The sequence below is a fragment of the Rutidosis leptorrhynchoides genome, chromosome 7, assembly GCF_046630445.1.
Source record: "Rutidosis leptorrhynchoides isolate AG116_Rl617_1_P2 chromosome 7, CSIRO_AGI_Rlap_v1, whole genome shotgun sequence".
In the NCBI taxonomy this organism is placed as follows: domain Eukaryota; kingdom Viridiplantae; phylum Streptophyta; class Magnoliopsida; order Asterales; family Asteraceae; genus Rutidosis; species Rutidosis leptorrhynchoides.
Genome location: NC_092339.1, coordinates 80071188 through 80093058, shown reverse-complemented (window position 1 = coordinate 80093058; position 21871 = coordinate 80071188).

The following is a 21871-nucleotide window of genomic DNA, read 5'->3' as shown; positions in this document are numbered from 1 at the left end:
GTCGTATTTTGTAGTAAACAATAATAGTATTTCGTATACCCCTCCGCTGCATCATCAACTTTTTGGCGCCGCTGCCGGGGAAAATACGTCGAAGCGAAACGCTATATTCTAAAAAAAAAAATTTGTTTTTAAGCTATTTTTGTAAAAATATTTTTATATAAGTTTTAAATATTAAAAATATATATATAAAAAAAGAAAAAAATATATACATTTATTTAAGAGATTGTCTTTAAAAAGTATTTTTATTTAGATTTTTAAAATATAAATTTATTATCTATCTTTTATATTAAAAAAAAAGAATTTTGAAACTGCAAAAATCTGAACCTGCACGATCATGCGATCGCATGATCTGTACACGTCATTCCATGCGAACGCATGGGTTAGGCTGACAGACCCAAAACCTTAAAACGCATTAATTATGTGACGACCCGTAATTTTCTAACCAATTTTAAACTTAATCACTATATGATTTCGACATAATAAGCAAACTCTATAATGGTGAGTCTCGAAAATTTTGGAACTATGTTCATATAACCAATTACCCTCTGACTGTGCCCGTGGATTCACGAATAATTGTTTATAAATAAACATGTATATATATATATATATATATATATATATATATATATATATATATATATATATATATATATATATATATATAAATGTTAATATATAATAATGTGAAATAATAAAGTATAATTGAAATATTAGAATCAAATATGTAATGTATGATACAAAAACAATTAAACTATTAATAAAATAAATTTATGTAAAATATATATATATATATATATATATATATATATATATATATATATATATATATATATATGATTTTTGTACACGATTAATATACTATGTATATTGTATTAAATATTCGAATATGTTATATGAATATTACAAAATTAATAATAAGTAATGTTAATATATTAAATGTAAATACAAGCTAAAATGTAGTTATTATATTAATGAATATTACTTTCATTATTAGCATTAATATCAGTATTATTAATATCATTAATTTAATACATAATATGTTATTATATAATATAAGTATTACATAACTAATAAAATGTAATATTAATATATTAAATTTAATAACACGTTAAAAGTATAGTTGCCATAATAACATTGGTATTACTTTCATTATTATTATTAATACTAATATCAACATTAGTTTTATTATTATTATTACTGTTATAATTGTAGTAATAAAATTATAATAATGTTAGGGTTATCAAATTAAAGATTTTTTTTATGTATCATTATAAGAAAGATTGAAATTATAAATTAATTATTATTTAAATAAATTATTAGTTATTATTATTTTCAAAATTGTCATTTTTTATTATTAGTAAATATTATTATTAGATATCATTCTTATTATTTGTATTATTGGAATGTTATTATTATGATTATTATTATCATTTCTATTATTATCATTATTATTATTAGCACTTTTATTATTAGTAACATTATTTATTTATAGTATCTTATTATTAACATATTATATTTATAAATTAGTATTAATAAATCAGATAAAACCAAACTTGTTAAATACATGAATCAGATAAAAATCATATTCTGTTATCCATCCTTATCAAATTTTCTTTATCTCTGTAAATTGTTTCTTGTCTGATTGAGAGAATATTTCTGGTCAACCACTTTCACTAAACAACAATTATATATACAGCTTCAATAATTCATAGTTATCAATTACATAACTGCTATAAACCATCGCTGATTAGAAATCAAAACAGAAATATTAAACTACCTATTAAACCTTTGTTCTTGATTATTTTCACCATAATTCGATTTCAAACCAGTTATCAAAATCTAATAATGCAGTAACCTTAGGAATCTTTCATTCAAACTACCTCCAAAATCTCAGGTTCCAATTCGTTCTACTGAGCCCGAATTTATGAGTCAAAGTTTTTGAAAAATAAAGTCAACTGTTGTTCATCGATTAAATTCGAGCTTTGTGTTGTGATTCAAGTCAAATTAATGATTTCAAAAGTTTCCATGAGTGATTTATAATCTTTTTCGTGCAGAGAGCAACACCTAAAACGATCTCAATTTCAACTTTGCAAATTTTTTTTTATTTCCATGATTAATTAGAAGGGATTATGAAACAGAAAATGGGCAATAGCCCAATGGTTAGGACGAGTGCGATTATTCGAGAGGTCTCGGGTTCGAGTCCCGGCGGTGGCGTATTTTTTGAGCTTTTCTTCAAAGGTTGTAATCCTTTATTATTATTATTATTATTATTATTATTATTATTATTATTATTATTATTATTATTATTATTATTATTATTATTATTATTGTTGTTGTTGTTGTTGTTGTTGTTGTTGTTGTTGTTGTTGTTGTTGTTGTTGTTGTTGTTGTTGTTGTTATTATTATGATTATTATTGATGTTATTATTATGATTATAAGTATTATAAATATGATGATAATTATTATTACTATCATTATTATTATTATAAATGTTGTTATGATTAGTATTATAATTATTAAGATTATTATTACTAATATAAGTATTATGATAGAAAGTTCACTTATTATTATTATGATTATAATTACAAATATAATTTTTAATGTCATTACTAATATTAATATTATCATTTAAAAATGTAACTTTATCATTTTACTACTAGTATAAGTATTATTATTATTATTATGCTTAGGATTATTATCATTATGTAAATAAAGAAATTTATTATTATTCTCAATAATATAATATTAGTATTAGCATCATATTAGAATTTTTATTATTTACATAAGTATTATTAATAATAATACCATTAGTAATAAGATAGTTATAATAATTATTATTATTAAGTATTATTATCAAAAGTATCATTTTCATTACCATTATTATTAAATATTTCATTTTATTAAAAACTACTGTTATTTTCATTATTATAAGATGTAATATTAAAACTATCATTAGTATTATCATTAATAGAATTGTTAATATTATTATCTTTAGTACTAATATTAGTATTATCATTATCATTATTTTTATCATTACAAATATTATCTTGGTATTATTAAAAATACTATTTTAATAAACAAATGATATACAAAAATGTATTTAGTACATATAACATAACAAAATTTATATTTTAAAATATATAAAATAAATATATAATGAAATATATAAGTTATTTATATAAAAAGTATATCACTAATAATAATATATATATTTGTTCGATTACAAGTATATGTTTTAATATATATACAAATGATATAGGTTCGTGAATCCAAGGCCAGCCCTACACTTGTTCATTGACGTCATATGTATTTTTACTACAAAATACAGTATAGTGAGTTTCATTACTCCCTTTTTATATATATTTTTGGGACTGAGAATACATGCGCTGCTTTTATAACTGTTTTACGAAATAGACACAAGTACTTGAAACTACATTCTATGGTTGAATTATTATACTGGATATCACCCTTTTAGCTTGGTAGCCTAATAATTTGGGAACAGACCCCCAAATTGACGCGAATCCTGAAGATAGATCTATGGACTTTGACACGTCCCATCCGGGTTACGGATGCTTTAGTACTTCGACTTTATATACAGATGAGTGTACCTGTATATTGGGGATATTCTAGATGCATTTGTTAATGTCGGTTACCAGGTGTTCAATCCATATGAATGATTTTTATCTCTATGCAGTTTGCGAAATGTCTGATATGAGATGTATGTTTATGAGAAATAAAAATGAAAATCTTGCGGTCTATTAAAATAATGGAAATGATTGTTTATGATAAACTAATGAACTCACCAACCTTTTGGTTGACACTTGAAAGCATGTTTCTTCTCATGTATTAAAGAAATCTTCCGCTGTGCATTTGCTCATTTTAGAGATATTACGTGGAGTCATTCATGACATATTTCAAAAGACGTTGCATTTGAGTCATTGAGTTCATCAAGATTATTATTAAGTCATTGATAGTTTGGATATATTATGAAATGGTATGCATGCCTGTCAACTTTCGATGTAATGAAAGTTTGTCTTTTAAAAACGAATGCAATGTTTGTAAAATGTATCATATAGAGGTCAAGTACCTCACGATGTAACCAAATGTAATGTATTCGTCCAGATGGATTAGGACGGGTCTTTACAGGTGGTATCAGAGCGGTGGTCTTAGAGAACCAGGTCTTGTATTAGTGTGTCTAACTGATAGTTGTTTAGATACATTAGTGGGTCTGGACTTCGACCGTGTCTACATGTCAAAAGTTTTGCTTATCATTTCGTGTCAAAAATTATCTGCTTATCATTCTTAGTCTAGACACATCTTACTGCATTGATTACATGAATAGTGTATAGACAAAATTCATATCTTAGTGTATCTGCTAATCCATATCTTAGCGTATCTGTTACTGTAAACTTTGCCTGACATATTTCGTAAATTCCTCCGGAATCTACGAAATCTTTTGTTCTATATATATGGATATTCTATGTAATTAGAATACCATCCGATAGCCGAAAATTATTTCATATCAAAAATCCTTTATTCAATCGTACGAACTGGAACTCATCACTAGTTCAAGTCCCTCAGATTCTGATATGGAGTTTCACTCAAGCTCCGAAAGCAGTGTGACCGGAATGGACCAACTAATTAGCCATCATCTATTCTGGATGAATTGAAAATGGGTTCGTAGTCTACTTAATCAATGGAGACGCGAAGAAGGTGATCCATTCCATCCACCACATTTCCTTCTTGGTGAAGAACTTGAAGCACTTACCGACGAGCCTATCCGAAATACCATTTTCAGCCTCATTTCCAGAGTAGCTCGACACGATTATATTCTATCCACAATTCTAAACCTTATTCATCCGCTCGTTCCGACCGACAATCATCCCGGAATAATGGAAGAAGTCAACGAGCTTTGCGCTCGAGTAATCAATTTGGAGAATATGGTTCAAAACTTACCAGCTTCAGCAACATCACCAGCACCAACAGTACCACCAACAGTACCACCAACATCAATATCAGTACCACCAACAACAACAACAACAACCGCATTACACGCCTCAACATCACAATCTATACCTCAAGCATAATCATCGTTCTACATGACGTTTTGCATCATTTATCTTCGTTCGACATGACGATTATGTAATCTCTATTATTTTAGAGATTATATATTCTCGTTCTAACAGTAAATCAAATGAGTTTAATATCATATTGACTCATTAAATCCATGATTACATCTGAAGAAAATATATATGTAAGTATATTTTCATAAAGATTGTAATTAAAAATTCTTTTGTACAAACTGTTAATGGTGAAAATATTTTAACGGGTAGGTAATACCCGAGAAATATTTAGATTTCACATTAATAAGTTACACTGTACATTCTTCCAATCTGATTCAACAGTCATTTACTATCCTACTTACATCCACAGATATACGAATTCGTTCACCACTGAATAACCATTTTCATTCAATTTCATATTTGGATTTTGATTTATTAGAATCCAACAAGTGGCATAATGAAGAAAATATTGGACAAAATAAAATTTGTTAGAAACAAACAAATTAACTATGAGAAATTTTGTTAAGAATCCATGCTAACAAAAATCCTAGCTAACTGTTCCTAGCTAACTGTTCCTAGCTAACTGCTAATTCCTTATTACATTTATTTATCGCAATTTATTTATCGAAATTTTAATTCTCGCAATTTTAATTCTCGCAATTTTATTTATCGTCATTTAATTTCTGTTATTTATTTTACGCACTTTATTTATCGTCATTTAAATACTGTTATTTACGCATTTTAAATATCGAGACACGTATACAAGGTTTTGACATATCATATCGACGTATCTATATATATTATTTGGAATAACCATAGACACTCTATATGCGGTGATGTTCGAGTTAGCTATACAGGGTTGAGGTTGATTCTAAATAATATATATACTTTAAGTTGTGATCGAGTCTGAGACATGTATACAATGGGTCACGATACGTATTAATTAATTCGAATATTATATATTAAACTATATATGAATTATTGAATTACTAACTGTGGACTACTAACATTGGACAATTAAAATAAATTAAAATATTAATTATAACATATGAAACTAAACATTTCTTCAAGTTTGCCACTTGATTTCATCTTAAACCTCATTTGTATCTTGAAGATTACAATCTGTGTTCAAACTTTTCATGATTCTTGAAAAACACCTCAATCGAGAGGATGAACCAACCGCACTTCATCTACGGAAGAAAAGATTGATGCATATAGTTATGCACCTGAAAACACTTGAAACCTGAGTAAACATTTAACACGTATCTGTGCTAGCTCCTTTGGCGTTGTAATTACCGAAAATAACTTTACAATCTCTTTCCAAATTAGCCAATTTTGTCACAGCTCCAGCAAATCAACTTCGACGTTCATTCGAATTAGCCTTATTATAACCTCGATATATAAGTTTGCCTTTCATCATCGTTATCGGAAAACCGTTTATATCTCACCATATTATCAGTAAACTTACAAGTAACTTCATTACTCATTGGCTTAAGTCTCTCCGAGAAGAACCATTATATTTGTTCATTAAAACCTTATCATATACTCAACCACATTTTATAACGAGAATTATCATACCAATTACCGGAAATCAGCAATCAATATTTTGAATCTCGTAGCGTTTCTACATCAATAGTTATATGTATACATATAACCTTTATCTCTTAGAATTATGATCTTCCATTCTGAAGTTCTGAAAAGCACCCAGTCTGCGAATCAATTCTCTGAATATTAAAAGAACTGATAATGCAACAAAAGCTATAAATGACTTTAACAGTCAAAAGTTTGATGATAAAGAAGGATACGTTGGAAAAGTTCAAAAGAAAGTTTGGTACTGAAAAACGAATTGAGCAACCTATGAAGGAGGCTGTGGACAAATCACAAAGACTAAACCTACCTTCATAGAATCCAAATGATTCAGTATCTGCTGAAGTCATTAACGAATACCTTGCTCCTAAGTCTAAACTCTTGCGGACAAATTTTCTTCATCATTCATCAATATTAGAAATTCTAAGATATCATCGTATCTTTCTTTATAAATATCCTCGATATTTCTGAAGATATTTTCATAACTATTCTTATCTGAAATCATTTATCTCTTCGCGATATCAGTGTTACATTAGAAAGGAAACTGTATTAGTTCTAAAAATCTGAAGAAGAAAAAAATGTGAACTTAAAATATGAATGTTATTGAAGAAGTGTTGGGAACTGATGCATGAGTTAGTATAATATAATGACACTTGATCAACGTGATTATATTACAGTAGGTCATGTTGAGTTTCTAATAGAACGTGATGATTCACAGATCATAACGTCATCATGTGCCATGTTACACGACTCTTACATTCTATCTAATCTATAAACATATCAAGAAAATATTTTCCTGATAGTTCTATTTTTTCTCTTGAATTCTGGTAATTTAACCAATCAAGATCGTGCTATTACAATTTCTCTCTTAGAACGTTAGTCATGTTCATTCGAAACTCCATACCTACGAATTCTGGACCATTACTTGCGAAGAGAAAGTAAAAGAAAGAAGCTCCGAAATAGAAATGGGAGTGTGGAAATAAGAAAACGAAAGGAATGGATTTATAGTGAAGTATCAGACGGAGCAATCAAGACAGATCATCACAATTAACCAAAGAGGATTCTAATTTCCTTAATTACCGACGAACAAAATCTTATTACGAAGATTTCCTCTAAATTCCTTGATTTCCGGAAATCAACCGTGACTACGTCACCGGTGAAGACGAACCTACAATTACTCATTTCACTCTTTTGTGATAGCTTCACTTATACTATTCAAGTAATCGAATTTGTTTTATCCATTTACTCAATAATGATAGAACTCTATTTATCAGCTCATATTCGTCATGAAAACATTTTTGTTGTTAGCCATGACGACCACATTAAAATTTCGGGATGAAATTTCTTTAATGGGTAGGTACTGTGACGACCCGTAATTTTCTGACCAAATTTAAACTTAATCTCTATATGATTTCGACACGATAAGCAAACTCTGTAATGGTGAGTCTCAAAAATTTTGGAACTATGTTCATATAACCAATTACCCTCTGACTGTGCCCGTGGATTCATGAATAATTGTTTATAAATAAACATGTATATAAATATATATATATATATATATATATATATATATATATATATATATATATATATATATATAAATGTAAATATATATAATAATGTGAAATAATAAAATATAATTGAAACATTAGAATCAAATATGTAATGTATGATATAAAAACAATTAAACTATTATTAAAATGAATTTATGTATGTATGTATATATATATATATATATATATATATATATATATATATATATATATATATATATATATATATATATATATATATATATATATGATTTTTGTACACGATTAATATACTATGTATATTGTATTAAATATTCGAATATGTTATATGAATATTACAAAATTAATAATAAGTCATGTTAATATATTAAATGTAAATACAAGTTAAAATGTAGTTATTATATTAATGAATAGTACTTTCATTATTAACATTAATATCAGTATTATTAATATCATTAATTTAATACATAATATGTTATTATATAATATAAGTATTACATAACTAATAAAATGTAATATTAATATATTAAATTTAATAACAAGTTAAGAGTATAGTTGTCATAATAACATTGGTATTACTTTCATTATTATTATTAATACTAATATCAACATTAGTTTTATTATTATTATTACTGTTATAATTGTATTAATAAAATTCTAATAATGTTAGGGTTATCAAATTAAAGATTTTTTTTTATGTATCATTATAAGAAAGATTGAAATTATAAATTAGTTATTATTTAAATAAATTATTAGTTATTATTATTTTCAAAATTGTCATTTTTTTATTATTAGTAAATATTATTATTAGATATCATTCTTATTATTTGTATTATTGGAATGTTATTATTATGATTATTATTATCATTTCTATTATTATTATTAGTACTTTTATTATTAGTAACATTATTTATTTATAGTATCTTATTATTAACATATTATATTTATAAATTAGTATTAATAAATCAGATAAAACCAAACTTGTTAAATACATGAATCAGATAAAAATCATATTCTGTTATCCATCCTTATCAAATTTTCTTTATCTCTGTAAATTGTTTCTTGTCTGATTGAGAGAATATTTTTGGTTGACCACTTTAACTAAACAACAATTATATATACAGCTTCAATAATTCATAGTTATCAATTACATAACTGCTATAAACCATCGCTGATTAGAAATCAAAACAGAAATATTAAACTACCTATTAAACCTCGGTTCTTGATTATTTTCACCATAATTCGATTTCAAACCAGTTATCAAAATCTAATAATGCAGTTACCTTAGAAATCTTTCATTCAAACTACCTCCAAAATCTCAGGTTCCAATTCGTTCTACTGAGCCCGAATTTATGAGTCAAAGTTTTTGAAAAATAAAGTCAACTGTTGTTCATCGATTAAATTCGAGATTTATGTTGTGATTCAAGTCAAATTAATGATTTCAAAAATTTCCATGAGTGATTTATAATCTTTTTCGTGTAGAGAGCAACACCTAAAACGATCTCAATTTCAACTTTGCAATTTTTTTTTGTCGAGCAGCTACTGCTGCTATAACATGATTTTTAATTTTTTTTTTTTTTTTTTTTTTTGCGTTTGATAAACTTATATCTCAACTTACAAATCGTTTATGAATTAATTTCACATTTTTAAGCGAACGAATTTTTTCTTGATTGGTTAAACCGGATCCCTGGTCGAATGAATTTAATGAAGAAGATGAGAAGGGAAACCACATAAATATACGGGTTATAATTAATTAGAAGGGATTATGAAACAGAAAATGGGTAATAGCCCAATGGTTAGGACGAGTGTGATTATTCGAGAGGTCTCGGGTTCGAGTCCCGGCGGTGGCGTATTTTTTTGAGATTTTCTTCAAAGGTTGTAATCCTTTATTATTATTATTATTATTATTATTATTATTATTATTATTATTATTATTATTATTATTATTATTATTATTATATTATTATTGTTGTTGTTGTTGTTGTTGTTGTTGTTGTTGTTGTTGTTATTATTATTATTATGATTATTATTGATGTTATTATTATGATTATAAGTATTATAAATATGATGATAATTATTATTACTATCATTATTATTATTATAATTGTTGTTATTATTAGTATTATAATTATTAAGATTATTATTACTAATATAAGTATTATGATAGAAAGTTCACTTATTATTATTATGATTATAATTACAAATATAATTTTTAATGTCATTACTAATATTAATATTATCATTTTACTACTAGTATAAGTATTATTATTATTATTATTATGCTTAGGATTATTATCATTATGTAAATAATGAAATTTATTATTATTCTCATTAATATTAGTATTAGCATCATATTAGAATTTTTATTATTTACATAAGTATTATTATTAATAATACCATTAGTAATAAGATAGTTATAATTATTATTATTATTATTATTAAGTATTAAGTATTATTATCAAAAGTATCATTTTCATTACCATTATTATTCAATATTTCATTTTATTAAAAACTACTGTTATTTTCATTATTATAAGAGGTAATATTAAAACTATCATTAGTATTTTCATTAATAGAATTGTTAATATTATAATCTTTAGTACTAATATTTGTATTATCATTATCATTATTTTTATCATTACAAATATTATCTTGGTATTATTAAAAATACTATTTTAACAAACAAATGATATACAAAAATGTATTTAGTACATATAACATAACAAAATTTATATTTTAAAATATATAAAATAAATATATAATGAAATATATAAGTTATTGATATAAAAAGTATATCACTAATAATAATATATATATTTGTTCGATTACAAGTATATGTTTTAATATATATACAAATGATATAGGTTCGTGAATCCAAGGCCAACCCTACACTTGTTCATTGACGTCATATGTATTTTTACTACAAAAATAGTATAGTGAGTTTCATTACTCCCTTTTTATATATATTTTTGGGACTGAGAATACATGCGCTGCTTTTATAACTGTTTTACGAAATAGACACAAGTACTTGAAACTACATTCTATGGTTGAATTATTATACTGGATATCACCCTTTTAGCTTGGTAGCCTAATAATTTGAGAACAGACCCCCAAATTGACGCGAATCCTGAAGATAGATCTATGGACTTTGACACGTTCCATCCTGGTTACGGATGCTTTAGTACTTCGATTTTATATACAGATGAGTATACCTGTATATTGGGGATATTCTAGATGCATTTGTTATTGTCGGTTACCAGGTGTTCAATCCATATGAATGATTTTTATCTCTATACAGTTTGCGAAATGCCTGATATGAGATGTATGTTTATAAGAGATGAAAATGAAAATCTTGTGGAATATTAAAATAATGGAAATGATTATTTATGATAAACTAATGAACTCACCAACCTTTTGGTTGACACTTGAAAGCATGTTTCTTCTCATGTATTAAAGAAATCTTCCGCTGTGCATTTGCTCATTTTAGAGATATTACTTGGAGTCATTCATGACATATTTCAAAACACGTTACATTCGAGTCATTGTGTTCATCAAGATTATTATTAAGTCAATGATAGTTTGGATATATTATGAAATGGTATGCGTGCCTGTCAACTTTTGATGTAATGAAAGTTTGTCTTTTAAAAACGAATGCAATGTTTGTAAAATGTATTATATAAAGGTCAAGTACCTCACGATGTAACCAAATGTAATGTATTCGTCCAGATGGATTATGAAATTGTATTTTTATAATTTTGGTTCCTTTTTATATTTATATCGTTTTTATCGTTTAATTCGTAATATATAGTTTTAAGTTATAATTTTTGCCGTAGCTATTTTTTATATTTCTAAATTTTTAAGACTTTGCCTTAAACTCCCTTAAGTGCTTTTTCTTTAAAATTAAGATTTAGGCGCTTTAGAATTTTGCAACGCAGTTTTTAGATTTTAGTGCCTAATTAAGTTATTGCCGTTTTGAATATAGAATTGCATTTAAGTTTCAATACCTTTAGACGTAAGTTTTAATTTTTTTAGTTTTTAGACTTTTAAGTTTCGACGCTTTACTTTCTTATTATTATTTTTTGACTTTTTATTTTTCGACGTTTTTCGACGCACTCTTTTTCTTTCTCATTTCTACGCTCTAGTTTTTAGGACATAGAACTTTTAAAATTTTTAAATTTTCGAAGAAAAATTATTGTAAGCTATTGAATTAATAGACATCCAAAATTTTTGGTTCGTAGTAATAGTTGGATTTGTTAGTGGCGAGTTGTGGATTTTCCGATTTAAAGGATCCTGGCTACCTACTGCATCTATTGACTATTTGAAACGTGGGCAAAATCAGAAAAGTCTATTAATTTGATAACTTATATAATTTTTATCTTTATAACTAATAGGATATTCAGTGAATGCACCGAGCAAAACATTCACCACCTTTCATACGTTCACCACCTGTAACTCGATCAAGACATCTAGCTAATATTATCGCCGTTGATTTATCTTTAGAATCATCATCTAGTCGAACAAGTACTCCAATTCAAATTTTCGATAATCCATTTTTTGAACCCGAGTTCACGATTGAGAACCCGAAGGATATTCAAGGACAATTCCAAGATCCTGAACCACTAATCATTCCTCCTGAACCACAAACCGTTGAATCAGAATCCTCTAGTGATTCGTATTCAATAAATTCAATTATGGAAGTAACGGAACCTCAAAGTATGGAAGACCGAATGAGAGCCACACGCACTGGCCAAGGTCACGCCATTATTCGGTCAGATGTTAATGCGCCTGATTATAAAATCAAAGTACAAATCCTGCACATGGTAACTAATCAATGCCAATATAGTGGTACATCAAAAGAAGATCCAAACGAACATCTTCGAACCTTTAATAGGATTTGTACTCTATTCAAAATCAGAGAAGTTGAGGATGAATAGATCTATCTCATGTTGTTTCCCTGGACTTTAAAGGGAGAAGCCAAAGATTGGTTAGAATCATTACCTGAAGGAGCGATTGACACATGGGATGTCTTAGTTGAGAAATTTCTTAAAAGATTCTTTCCGGCATCTAAAGCCGTGAGACTTTAAGGAGAAATTGTTACGTTCGCGCAAAAGCCAAATGAAACATTATATGAGGCATGGACAAGATTCAGAAAGTTGTTTAGAGGATGTCCTCAGTACGGTTTAGACACTTATCAAATAGTACAAATATTTACCAAGGTGTCGACGTTGCTACACGAAAAGATATCGACACAGCAGCTGGTGGTTCCATTATGAAGAAAACCGTAACCAAAGCTCACAAAATTATTGATAACACCGCCTCCTACTCACATGAGTGGCACCAAGATAAAGATATTTTTCGTTCATCTAAAGCGGCTAGAGTCGATTCTAGCCATGACTTTGATTCCGTTTCTGCAAAAATAGATGCTTTCGAGAGACGAATGGAAAAGATGACTAAAGATATTCACGCAATACGAATCAGTTGTGAGCAATGCGGTATACCACACTTAACAAAAGATTGTAATGTTGAACAAACGATGGAACAACGTGAGAATGTTTCCTACATGAACCAAAGGCCGGGAAATATTTATTAAAATAATTATCAACCACCAAGGCCAAACTCCAATCGACATCAAAACATTCTTTACAATCCAAATGGACCCAACAACAACTCGTACAATCAACAAGGTCCGAATAACCAACCAACTGAAAACAACACTTTCAATGAACAAAGACCTGGCTTGTATAAACCACCACAATAAACCGAAGAGAAAAAGCCAAATATGGAAGAAATGATGGCAAAACTAATGGAATCTCAAACACAATTTATTACATCTCAAACCCAAACAAATGAGAGGTTTGATCAGTCATTAAGAACTCAACAAGCTTCCATTCTGAATCTAGAAAAACACGTAGGTACTCTAGCTAGCTTGATGAGTAAGAGGGAACAAGGAAAGCTACCTAGTGATACTGAAGTAAATCCTCGGAATGAGAATGTTAATATGGTATCAACAAATTCTGAAAAACCAGCACCAGATGATGGGAAGGTTTTAGATGTGAGTAACAATGAAGAAGTTACAACACCACCACCACCCAAGTATGTAAAGCCAGTGGTGGCACCATACAGACCACTCATCTCGTTTCCAAGAAAAGGAGTTGAGTATGAGCAAGTGATAGGTAATAAAGTTTATGATACCTCTGGAAAGAAGAAGAATATTAAGAAAGTGCAAGAAACAAAAACTGTAAAAGTAAACCCAATGAAGACCGTTCCACCAAAACATCCACCCAGGTTGGGTGATCCGGGTGAATTTATTGTTCCTTATCTACTTAGTGATTGTGTCATGTATGATACACTAGCAGATTTAGGTGCAAGTGTGAGTGTTATGCCTCTTTCATTATATAAGAGATTAGGAGTAGGTGAGCTAAGTCCAACGAAAATGAGTGTTCGACTCCTTGATCAAACCATTAAGCACCCAGTTGGAATTGCTGACAACCTACCCGTTCAAGTGGGTAATTTAACATTTCTAGTCGAATTTATTGTCATTGACATAGAAGAGGACTCAAACATACCTCTAATTTTAGGTCGACCATTCTTAGCGTCCATCAGAGCGTTATTTGATGTAAGAGAGGTAGAATGACACTTACTGATGGTGACAAATCGGTCACCTTTATGATTCAAAAGTCTAAATCTCCACCAACCAAAACCGTTAAACTAATAAAAATGATCGGTGAGAAGCATATTATTTTACTAACTCCAACGGTAGTGCTTAATAAAACGCCTAAGTGTGGGGAAGATGAAGTAATACCTAATGATGACCTGATAATAAAGAATCCCATTGTTGATACAAAATTAAATGACTCCATTATTAACAGTTCAATGAAGAAACTTATTAAACGGATTCGCGATGCTAGAACCAAGGGGAACTTTAAGTTATGTAACCGGTTAGTATCCAATCTATCGCCTAAAGAAAAGGCGAAACTAGTTGAATTTGTGGATATTACACAGGAATCTGACCAATGGCTTAAAGCAAAAGTCACAGATATGCAAGTTGATTATGGTCCAAGAGAAATTGACAATGAAGTTAACCACAATTTCGACACCACAGCTACCTAAGTGTGGGGAGATTCAAATGTTCTAAAAAGAAAATGCTGTCTAGAGTTAGTTGTTCTGTTCTCGTGTAGTTCCGAGAATGGAATCCGATTGGTCTTTTTCACTAGCAGACACTAAAGAACTAGTTTTCTTCCCCCATTCTGAATTTTTTTTCTTTCTGTTTTGTAGGTTTTGTATGAAATTAATATGCATTTTTAAATTTAAGTTTTGTGTGAATTTAAAAACAAAATTTACTTTATTTCATTAAGTTTAAAAAAATGATTTCTAAAATTCTTCGTGAGTTAAACACTAGGTCATCGAACCGAAAATGCTTTACCCAAGGACGGGGCAAAAAATTTTGTTATCATTATTTTAATATTTTTGATCTAAAGTATGCCAAAAATATTATATGAATGTGAGGTAATATACCCAACTTAAAAAATATGTATATATATATATATTTGTATTTTATGTTATATACAAAACAGGGTAAAACAACGCACTTTCAAAGACTGGTATTAAGTTCAGCAAAAGCTATTAATTTTGACGACAAGACGTAAAATATCAAATGTGATATAAAATAATATGTTTACAAACTCGGTATTTTTAATCATTTTTCTACGCTAATCACCCTCATTAATTTAAATTTTTACTGATTTCTTGCAAATGAGGGCATTGCAAGATCTCAAGTGTGGGGAAATGTTATAAATTCTCTCGGGTTTACACTTAGTTTAATTGCCAAATTTTGTGAAAATTTGAAAAATTTTCAACTAAATGAATTCAAAATCATGCTTATACATATTTATGAATGATAAAACTAGGTGATAATACCGAAATTATTGTTACCTCGAAAAGAACATAAATTGAGAAACAACCCAAAATGCTTGAATTCATTTAAAATGGAATAAAGGAGAATAAAAAGACAAAGAAAAGAATAAATAAAAGCTAAGTGTGGGAAGAAATTATCAAGTTCTTTAAAATATATACCACATATTTTGTACAAGATTATTGCAGGTACTTTTGCTTTGGACTAAACTAATAAGTTTTACCCGATTTACTGTAATATATTTGAAAGAAAGATGGATCTACACGATGAATCAATTCCATTATTAAAAGGAAGTAAAGTCTTCCGAAAAAGACACGCGCTTCTTGATTTAGGTCAGGAAGTTGTCGTCCAGACCAGCTGTAGGTTGACGAAAAATCTAGAAAAGTCATCTCTAAAATCAGCAGGAAATCCACGAACCTCAGCATCAAATAGGGTCGCCAAGTGGTCAGACTTATCCTAACCATGAGAGGATCTGATTCGTAAAATGGGGAGGGCGCCGTGCAAATTAGCTTGATAAGACTAATAAATCAGTCCCCTAAAAAGGATAATCTCCTTAAAGATTAAAAATCATCTTTTAAGCCAAATATTACTCAATCCTTGAGATTGACCTTAAAAGATTGAGAATTACAAACTCATGAAATTCAATAATATCTAAACTCGAGCTTGAACGAGAAAATATGTTGATCAAATTAAAACCGATTTGTTTTCTGAAAACCTATTTTCAATACGTTCATTACCATTGAACGTAAAATCCTAGGAATTCAACGAAATTCATTAGGTCACCTGAACTAAATCGGGTGTCAACCGTAAGAACGGTGGGTGCATAGCATGGTCGAAGACAGGACCTTGTGCCAGACAGTGATGACACGTCCAAATCCATATAGACGAATACATCATTCATCGATTTCTTTGCGAGGTATTTGACCTCTATATGATACGTTTTGTAAATATTGCATTCTTTTGAAAAGGCACACCATAAATCCAAGGCTTTCGACATCTGATGATTTCTACATATAGACAATCACCGTAAATAATAGTTTACAATAATACTTCTGTTGGCAATGCAGTCAAAATAGATACATGGTGATGATTTTGTGAATGCGACGTTTTCTCGAATAAAGCATGTATGACTCCATGCACATAGCTTGTATCACATATAAGCAAACAGCTGAAAACATCTAGGAACTTGAGAATAAACATGCTTAAAAGTGTCAACACAAAGGTTGGTGAGTTCATAGTTTTAATGTTGCGCATAATCCGTATATAAAGGTGGATCACAAGATTTCAGTTGTTTCATCCAGAAACGTTTATCAAAATATTCTACAAGATTGAGCACCCTGGTAACTAAGCTTTAACGTCTATATAATAAGTACCCATGTTTTAACATACATGTAACCAACATGTACAATACACGCAAACCAACGTGTACTAAACTCAAATAGCATACGTCTGTTTTATAGTTCAGGCTAGGGTTTCTATACCTGGAACAGACGGGGATGTCAAGCCCTATGGATCCATATACCACTATTCGCGCCCACCAGTTCTTATAACCGGCAGTTACTAGTTACCAAAGCTAAGGGATTTTCGGTTCAAACTCGGTGTAGAATTTAGTATGTACTGGTATCCATTGCGTTTAAAATAAAGTGCATGTATTTTCAGCCCAAAAATATAGATTGCAAAAGCAATTAAAAAGGGAGCAAATGAAACTCACCTTAGCATCACATAAAGTCGTTCACCGAAATGTGACTGAAACTCGGAATACCAAATAACCGTAGATCTCAACCTAGAGAATATATGTTGGTCAATAAATGTCTATCAAACTAGGCCAGGTTATAATGTATCACAATCCTAATGCTCGAGATCGACATACAAAAGTTATCAAAAGTCATTTCAAAAAGTCAATTTTGACAATTGTTCAACAAAATGAGACGTGCCTTACATAAGAATTCATTTACGCGGCTGGTAATATTTAAAAATCCAATTTATCAATCTTATAAACAAGTTGTTTAAATCTTAATTGCATATTCAAAAGCAATTTCAGTTAACGTCAATCATAATTCAGTTGACCATATCATTTAATTCGTTCATCAAAATTACGCGATTTCTAAATGAAAATTTATTGATTTTTCGTCAGCTTTTCAATAACATGCATATCATATACCTTTTATCAGTAGTATATATATTAAATTCGTGATTCATCATAAACTATTTAACGACGAAATTTAGCATATAAGCATACATAAATATATATACTCGAGCACTAGACATGTATACACTATTAATATATAAAAGATAAGATATGAATGCTCACATATCAATATTGTGATTCAATATTGCAGGAAAGTACGTAGACATAACAGAGATGATAAACACTAGGTTTGACTTGCGAACAATACCCATGAACATTACCCATAACCTCCATAGCTATAACCCATAGTTTCCTTAGCTCTATCCCGCTCGAAAACCCATTTTGAAAGTGACACGCTCAAGACCTCATCGTAGTATTTTATGTATAATACTATTAATAATAATACTCCTAACTATAAGATTAATAATGATATTAATCTTAATAATATATATATATATATATATATATATATATATATATATATATATATATATATATATATATATATATATATTAGAGAGAAAAAGAGATTAAAGAGTGTGTGTAAAAACTGAAATCATTAGCCTTTTATAGACATTTCCTGACTTTGGTCCCCATGCGATCGCATGGGGTTTGTGTGTATAAACCATGCGATCGCATGGATTTGTTTCACCATAATATTACACCTCCGCGATCGCGGAGGTTCGAAGAGGTATTGTCCCGCGATCGCATAGCCTCCAATTCCTGTTATATATATATATATATATATATATATATATATATATATATATATATATATCTTATATATCTTATATATCTTCCTCGTCGACATATTATTTAATTAATATAATATAAATAATTTATATAATTATTTATATATTATATTAAATTCTCATGTACAGTGTACTTGTAAATTTAGCTCCGTTGTCTTGTACGTTGTCACTCGACTTATGTCCCGGTTTCGGTTTTTCGAACGTTACTTCGTACGCTTAGAAAACTTGCACTTTACGTTTCGTGACTCGTACCTTTGCTAAAATATAGTCTTAAATTATCCATTAACTATACCACTCGAAATATAATCTATACATTTGAGTGTTTTGGTCATTTACCTCTATAAATCATCGTCTTGTTATTTACTAATATAATAGTATTATCAAACGTTTTATAACCAAGTTAATATATATTTTCAATATTTATAAACACGCTGTAAAATACACATCGCAAGTTATTCATACAATTAATATTCCAACTTATCGTATATATTCAAATAGATATATAAACCAATAAGTTTAATGTATGGTATTAAACAATTAATACATTGTTACGTTTTCAAGTTATAGTATATATATGTATCTATTTACATATAATTGTTCGCGAATCGTCAAGAACAAACGAAGGGTAATTGAATATATGAAAGTAGTTCAAAAATTTTGAGATTCATCTTTACAGACTTTGCTTATCGTGTCGGAAACATTAAATCATCTTGAGAATTTGGTTCAAAATAAGTCAAAATTTTCCGGGTCGTCACAGTACCTACCCGTTAAAGAAATTTCGTCCCGAAATTTGAGTGAGGTCGTCATGGCTAACAATAAAAATGTTTTCATGACGTATATGAGTCGATAAATAGAGTATTATCACCGTTGAATAATATAAAACAATCCAATTACTCGAAGCGTATGAGAGAAGTTATCGTAAAAGAGTGAAATGAAGAATAGAGATTCGTCTTAACTCTTGATGTATTAACGATTGATTTCCTTAATTTAAGGAATAGAAAATCTTCATAATCTAAATAAGATTTGATTTTTCAAAATTTAAGGAAATTAAGATTTCCTTTGATTAAAAGCGTAATCTGCCTTGATTGCTATGTCTGATATTTCGCTATAAATTGACCTCTTCCGTTTCATTTATTCTTCACCACTCCTATAATCTTCTTCCTTATTTCTTACTTTCAAAAGGTTGTGAAAATGCTTCATCCAGTTCTGATCCTTGATCTCATTTTAACTGTCACTACAATCATCTTTCTATTCCAACTTCCACCGGAGGAATCTGTTTACTTCTACTTCACTCTTGGGGTAGTGGTTTTCATAATCCTTCCTTGCATTTGTTTTTCCATAATTATTGACATATACGGTTAATGATCTCTTCTATTTGCTGTGATTTATACTCTTATTTATATTTCGAAGTGTTGTGCTATTGTTATCTCTTTCCGACCTTAAGTCAAGGGGATAATGGTCCAGAATTCGTAGGTATGAAGTTTCGGATGAACATAACTAATGTTATAAGAAAGAAATGGTAATAGCACGATCTTGATTTGTCATATTACCAGAATTCAAAGGAAGAGATAGAACTATCAAAAGAATATGTTCTTGATATGTTTAGAGATTAGATAGAATGTAAGAGTCATGTAACATGACACATGATGGTGGTATAGTCTGTGAATCATCATGTTCCATTAGAAACTCAGCATGACTTACTGTAATATAATCACGTTGATTAAGTGTCATTATATTATACTAACTCATGCTTCAATTCCCAACACTACTTCAAAAACATCCATTTTTTCAAAATTTTCAGAATTTAGAAACTAAAATAGTTTCTTTTATGATGTAACACAGATACCGCTAAGAGATAAATAATTTCGGATAATAATAGTTATGAAGATATCTTCAGAAATATCGAAGATATTTATAATGAAAGATATGATGATATCTTAGAATTTCTAATATCGAAGGATGATGAAGAAGATTTGTTCGTAAAGGTTTAGAGTCAGGAGTAAGGTATTCGTTAATGACTTCAGTAGATACTGAATCATTTGAATTCTTTGAAGGCAGGTTTAGTCTTTGTGATTTGTCCACAGCCTCCTTCATGATTTGCTCAATCCGTTTTTCAGTTCTAAATTTTCTGAGCTTTGCCAACTTTTACTGTTAAGGTCATTTACAGTTTTAGCTGCTTCATTCAGCTTTTTCAACATTCAGAGTATTGATTCGTAGACTGGGTGCTTTTTAGAATTTCAGAATGGAAGATCATAATTCTAAGAGATAAATGTTTTATGTATGCATATAACTATCGATGTAGAAACGCTGCGAGATTTAAAATACTGATTGCTAATTCCCGGTAGTTGGTATGGCAATTATTGTTACAAGATGCGGATGAGTATATGATAGGGTTTCAATGAGTATAATGATTTTTTGGAAGGTCAAGGATCAATGAAGTTGTTGGTAAATTTACTGCTAATGTGGTGGAACATAAAAGGTTCCCTGGTAACAAGAATGTATATGTCAAGGTTACAATAAGGCTAATCTGAAAAGTCGAAGTTGACTGGTTGGAAGTGTGGTAAAACTGGATACTTTGAAAAGGAATTGCAAGATTATTTTCGGTAATAACAATGCTAAAGGATCTTGCACAGTTTTGAAGTCAAAGTATTGCTTTGAAAGATGTAGAGATCTAAGAATGATGTCACTTGTTAAATCCTGACTTGGATTCTGATCTGTCAGAATCAGAATATGTATGAAATGATTGTGTATCACTGTGAAGATAGTGAGTATAGTTAATGAGTTTTGAATCAAAATTGAGGATTGTACAGTGTAACATATTAATTGCGAACTTAAATATTTTCCGGGTATTACCTACCCGTTAAAGATTTCACAATTAATACTTTGTACAAAGAATT